Consider the following 6,732-nt stretch of genomic DNA (forward strand, 5'->3'; position numbering starts at 1 on the left):
GAAGTTGAGCCACGGATCCTCTACACAAGGATAAATGACTCATCTGAGCTCGTGTACAAAATATACGGAACGGATTGTCAACATGCGTGATATGCCGCGTCCGCGCATAGAACAATGCACAGAACTGTAGAACAATGCACGCGTGCCATGATTGCCGACAGCTGGCGTTCTGACAGAAATTTGACCACGCGCCAAGTCTCGCGCACAGGCACGCATGACGCGCAAGTGCCGTATCATGCATCTAACCAGAAATTGGGGAAGTCGTTTATAAATCCTTGTGTAGAGGATCCGTGGATGAACACATCTCAACTCTGGCAAATTTCGTTGGAAAATTGTCTTCTCATTATAGCATGAACTGTCCTTTTTCCACTGACTATTTTGTTAAGAGTTACAGTTGTTAACCTACAGTTGCAGCAGATCTGAGAGTTTCTTGTCAAGAAAGTATAATGATGGTTTGTGCTTGTCTTCAGAAAGTACTTTACAAACAAAGTGCATTGGGAGCTCCATTGAATTAGTTTGTTAAGGTGTCTCTGTAAAGCAACCTCATCTGCCATCCCAACACAATGTTTACAATCCATCCTGTCGCTGAAAAATTATACCGTTATTTCATTTTCCTAATAAGAGTACACGTGCAGTAGTTTCTGCCTACACATCTTACAAGGCACGTCATCTGATTTCCCCTTCCCCATCTCTCACAGCAAAAGTCATACCCCAAAAAATTATACCCGATGCAATTTCCTTCATTTAATTCGCAGTTTTTTCCCCCTGAAACTGTGAAAGTCACAACCTACTAACCCACTTGCTGTCCCCAGGTATTGAAGGCGTATTTTACCCAGCAGCTATCACGCAGTACCTGGTACATATAATTTTTTTTTTTTAAATCAAAAACAACTGTATTCTGGTAATGAGATCTTGTAAAAGATGCCCCGTGTTGAGCCTAGGGAGACAAGTACCAAATTGACGTCCTCTTTTTTTTTTTCCCGAACATCTTTCGCTGCCCGCACACGTACCTTATATTGCTTTTGCTTGTTTCTTATCTTGTTTTTGGATCTGGCACGGAATGACGATTCGGTTGACATATCTCGAACTTGATATTATTACCTGAGGGGATTACATACATGTACATGCGTACATCAGTGTCTGGCGAGGCTTCAAACAGAAGTGTCGGGATGGGTTTTAATTCTCGCGTCTCAGAGATGGTTGATGTGTTTCTGTGGAGAAATCAAAATCTTGATCAGTTGATTTCATCAGCTTTTTGATGTGATGATGTGCCCTGTCGACGTGAACGTGTGACGTGCTGTTCAAAAATATGAGCCTCTTTTGGCAAAAAAACAACCTTTTACATACATACCTTCACAGGGCTTGAAATAGGCTTTACCTATCTTCATGAATCTCTCTTGGATATTTTGGTTACATGTTTAGATTTTCTTTCAGCGTTTTGACTCCCTGCTCTGCGTGCAGAATCTCATTCAAGAAAACGGCATTTGAGAAATTTGAAAAAAAAAAATTATTGGCTTGGAATATACCAAGAAAGTGTTCATTGGTAATTAATGAATCCATTCCTTTGAATTAAATGTTTGATTAATGTTTTGTTTCGTAGAACTGCAGCGCCATTCATGCATACTGTTTAATTGTAAAGTGAAATATTCGGTAAAGTAGAAGAAAGCAAAAAGGAGACATATTTCCTATATTATCTGTCTTAATCCGGTTGCAGCGCCATTCATGCATGCTGTTTAATTGTAAAGTGATTTAAATGCGGTATAGTATGTAAAAGCAAAAAGGAGACATATTTCCTATTATCTGTCTTGCTCCGGTCCTGGAAATATCAATAATTAATTCCACGACCCCATCAAATCCATCAACTCATGATTCATATCTCCGTTTGATGTCTCCTTCCGCCTGAAAGATTTGTCAAGACCCGTCAAATTTATGGCACAAAATCTTGACGAACTGTGAAAGGTGGATGCCAAGTAAATTCTTACATTAACTTCACGCAGTGTTATTTTTGTGTTTTAAAATTGATTTTGGAGTTAAATAGAGAGAGGGAGAGAGAAAATGTGAACAGAAGAAGTAGAAATAAAAATATTTGTTTTTATTTTCATTCCGAAATATGATCAACTGTGAATTGTGGATGCCTTGTAAATTCTTTTGTCAACATCACACACCCTTTTTTAAAAATTGAATCTGGAGTGAGTTGAAATTCAAAGACGAAGAAATAAATAACCAACAACTGAACAAGAAAATTGAGGAGACTTGTTTGCGTTGTAAAAAACCTGCCTGCCGATGCCCGGGGTATTTTCTGATGCATCTCACCGCGTCTTGCTCTTGAGGTTCATGGAGTGGAGGTTATTTTTATCCTGAGCACAGTCTTGACCTGCGACGGTCTCTCTTCTGTCTGGCTTGTTGATGAGATTTTGTTCTGATGTAGATCTAAACCACCAAAATTTGAAGACCGAATGAAAAATAACCGAACCAAACAAACACGAAAATAAATAAGACTGCAGCAAACTCCTTTCTGACAGGATTAAGATATATATATACAATTCTAAAAAATTAAGGTATTCTGACGTTCTTATCTTAAAAAGATCTACTTCTTTTTCATGATCTTCTTTTTGCCTCTGAAGAAGATCAACGTCAGGCGGCCCTAATTCTAAGACTTGAAAGGAAAAAAAAGTGAAATGTGAAACAATTTTGCAGAAATGTGGTAAATCGTTGTTGGGTCGCATTACTGAAAAAGGCACGGTGGGGTCGGACAATTTTGTGTGATTTCTTTTCCTTGTTCTTTCCCTTTTCAATTCTGCCAGGAGCAATAATAATCAGTCACCTTTGTTTGTTTTTAATTAAAGTGTTTTTTTTTTATACATTACAGTACAATTGCACAATATTGTGTTTTATAGATCTTCTTAAGTAATACTTTTTGAAGGATTATTTGAAGTTGTTGTTGCAGCCAAGATGGAATTATCTGTCTCGATTATAGTGGAGTACCCTACAATTATTTTGTCTACTATGAACAAATGCACTGAATTGAGTGATATGGTATTTGTTTGTAGACCTGGCATATTGTGTGTGGAGTTGTTTCTATTTTGTGTGGATGTTCCTGGCCAAGATGGCTCTTTAAGATGGAGAATCATCCGACCCCATTTTTTTCTCCAAACCTTTTTGGACAGTTACTGTGTAAGGGTAGCCGGAAGGTACAGGAGAACCCGCTTTTACTCCTGACCCTGGCTGATGATTCTATTAATGCCCAGCACGTTTCTTGCCGTACCTGCACCGTCTCCGCGCATTACGGGGCTGGTTGGAACTGCGATGGCTTGTGAAACCCTCAAGGGGGGGGGGGGATGTTAGAATGTAGAGATACTGTACTTATCTCTGTCGTACTGATTCTCCAGCATATATTCGACAAATTGCACAATCTGGGACTCTGATTTTCTTTTCAATGCCATCAATTCTGTGAACATTGCCATCTATTTTTTTAACTTTAAAATGTTTTTTTTTACGAAGCATCATGTTCACACTTCTGTGAACATTGATATTATTTTATTTCACAAATTAAAAAAAAAAAAAATTATTGAGCATCATGTTCACATTTCTGTGAACATTGATATTATTTTATTTCACATATTTTTTTAATTTTTTTTATGGAACATCATGTCAACATTTCTGTGAACTTTGGCTCAATTTTTTTAAATTTCCTGTGACATGAATTTCTCCTATTTAAGGCCATTTATTGCAAGGGGGGGGGGGTGTTTTTTGCCTTGTTTTGTGCTTTCTACCGGTACTATGAAACGCTGCTATAACGAACACTGCTGTAACAAACATTTGGCTATGACGAACATTCCCTTTGGCTCCACAAGTAAATTCTATTCTAATGCACAGACACTATAACGAATGACCACTGCAAGGAACATTTTTAATGGACCCCATCATGTTCGTTTTAGTGGCATTTTACTGTGTGTGTATTTAACTTGTGAATTTTGATGAGAAATTAAAGGGAAGATACAACATTTGCAAACATCAAAGAACGAAAGATCAAATTATCACGTAATACCTTACTGAATTGTTAGGGAATGACAGTCTAAATGATCGTGGCTCCTGGTGTGCTGACATTTTCAGGAAAAACGGTATTTTTCAATGCGCGTCGGCCGACCAGCGTTGGAGAAAACTGTTTTTTTTTTTCAAAAACTGTTTCTTCTTTTTCATATTTAGTTATTTTGACTTTTCTTTGCAATTGATTACACACCTGTGAAGGGGTACAAGCCTGCTAGACTTATTCTCTGACCTTACAATTCCCCAAAGTGTATTAATTCCTCCGTTTCATCTTTAGTGGGGTCAGGGAACCAGACTACAAGAATATGATGGGTTTTCTTGGTTTTTCCAGCATCTACAAGCCCAAAACGTGAATTAAGTCAGTTTAACAATATTTTCTATAACATACCTGGTACTAATCCTCCAAATCCATTTATTTCTGAATATTGCAGCAAAAACAAATGTTGTACCGTACATTCCCTGTAAAGGCAGTTTTTTTTGGTTAAATTCCATTAGAGACTCTGCGTATGAATGTTTCAGTAGGCCTACCTCCTGTTAAATAATTTGTGTTAATGCGAGATACTTCATTCAGTTTTCATGTGTCTGAAACAACTGCATTTTTTTTTCATAAGTGTTGTGTTAGGGACAACAGTGAATTTTGATTTCCGGCTTGGCCTCTCAGCATGCATTTAGGACCTATGACATTTTGAAAATTTAGCCATCGTCATTATCATCATTATCTTGAAGGATGCCTCAAATGAGCACAAGACGGAAGAAACTACATGGGATACATTTATGTTATACAAATATACAGTTGAGGATATAAAAAAGGAAGAGAATTTGGTTTTGGAAGTAGGAGGAAAACTCCAGATAAACCAATATTCTAGGAAAACAAAAACAGAAACAGAAAGAGATGAAAACACGATGAATCAAGAGGGCTTCGAACCTAGGTCACTGAGGTCAAAGGCATTGAAACTACTTCCGCAGTGAAAAAGGAAGAACATTTGGTTTTCGTGGAGGAGGAAAACTCTAGAAAATCAATATTCGAGGAAAACAAACAGAAACAGAAAGGGATGAAAATATGATGAATCAAGGGGGCTTCGAACCTTAGGCCACAGAGGTCAAAGGCATTGAAACTACTTCCGCACCAAATGTACTTCCCCTTTAAAAATAAAATACTTACAAATATATTCAGATTACAAAAAAACAAAAAAACACACACGAATGTTGCTGTGTTACACTTGGCAGGTTTTTATTTTCCAAATAATTTTTTTACTAATGCCAGGAAATGTGCACATTTTTAGACTATTTTATTGCATAACACTGATTTGAAAACTGAAAAAGAACAGTTTCATACCAGCAAAAGTAAGAAATGGAAATTTATATCGCCAACAAACCAAACGAAAGTGCATGTGATTTTAAAGGATTATTTTTCCTGGTAATCGTTTTATTGCCTATTGTCTTTACGTTGTCTGGTGTGCGCCGGATACCAGTGGTTTTGTTTCCTGTGTACTGCCCATATTGGTTCAAGGGATTGCACACTTTCAGGCTTCCTTTTCTTTCCTGTTCCCACAACGAGATTGTCACTTGTCGAATTGTTTTAGCAGCGTTACATTTTTTTTGGGTGGCTGGCCACTTCCTGGTGTACACTCTCCAGTGACCGGTAAAGGAGGATTTTGCCGTTTCTTCACTGAAATAACGTTGGCTGTTGCATCAGAGCATTAACGTAGGAACATTAGGTTGGCAAGCATTCTCTCAGAGTTTATTGTATCTGCCATTTCAGATTTTTACAAGTCTAAGGATTCAGAGATTGTATTCACTGACTTGTGGCTGGAAATAAGACTACAGGGTTAATCAAATATATTGATCGAGCGTGTGAACCCTTGTATTCAGATTGGAGTAGAGGTAAAACCAGCTGTTTTTTGATTCCGTGACTGCCAATTGGATTATGGAAACCGGTAAGAAACAGTCTCAGTCCCAGCCTCCGAAAAACAACCGAAACCCGGGGAACACCGGTAACCGTTTCGACAGGGGACCGGCGGGTGCCCATATGAATGGCAACAGCGCTCAGTACCGACGTGAGGAAGGCTACCACCATGATTTTGGGTACCACAGGGATGCTGGGTACCATCGCGATACCGGGTACCATCGGGATGCCGGGTACCATCGGGATGCCGGGTACCACTCAAACTCCTACCGCACGGATAACTTTTACCGGAACAACTTCTTCCGGGATTCGTACCGAGAGCCCAAGTGGACAAACTACCAACGAGCACGTTTCAATCAGCTAAACCAGGTATCATTCATTTTTTCCTCACGAAAAAATACTCATGATTACAGAACTAATTATCTTCACACACATTCCTACCTCCATAATTTACAAAAGATTTCCACTGCAGTGTGGTGTAGAAATAGATAGTTTTAGTACAGTTTATTTAGGCTTCTGAAAAGTATTGTTTTAAAACTCAATTACATACTTGAAGCATATTCTTTTGAAACAGAATATTTTCTTCCATAACACCCCCAAAAAGTGTGTGGTTTGATTCACCCCCCCCCCCAGGGACTAACATGTAATAGTGATTGATTTCTTAATTGTCAGCTCCACGTATTCTTCTTAGCTCAGTCCAAGGAAGATATTTTATCCTAAAAGGCCCCTTGTTTTGTATTTAAATATTGTAGGCGTGCTATACATCACGCATGCAACTT

The sequence above is a fragment of the Patiria miniata genome, unplaced genomic scaffold (assembly GCF_015706575.1).
Source record: "Patiria miniata isolate m_02_andy unplaced genomic scaffold, ASM1570657v1 HiC_scaffold_10, whole genome shotgun sequence".
Taxonomy (NCBI): Eukaryota; Metazoa; Echinodermata; class Asteroidea; order Valvatida; family Asterinidae; genus Patiria; species Patiria miniata.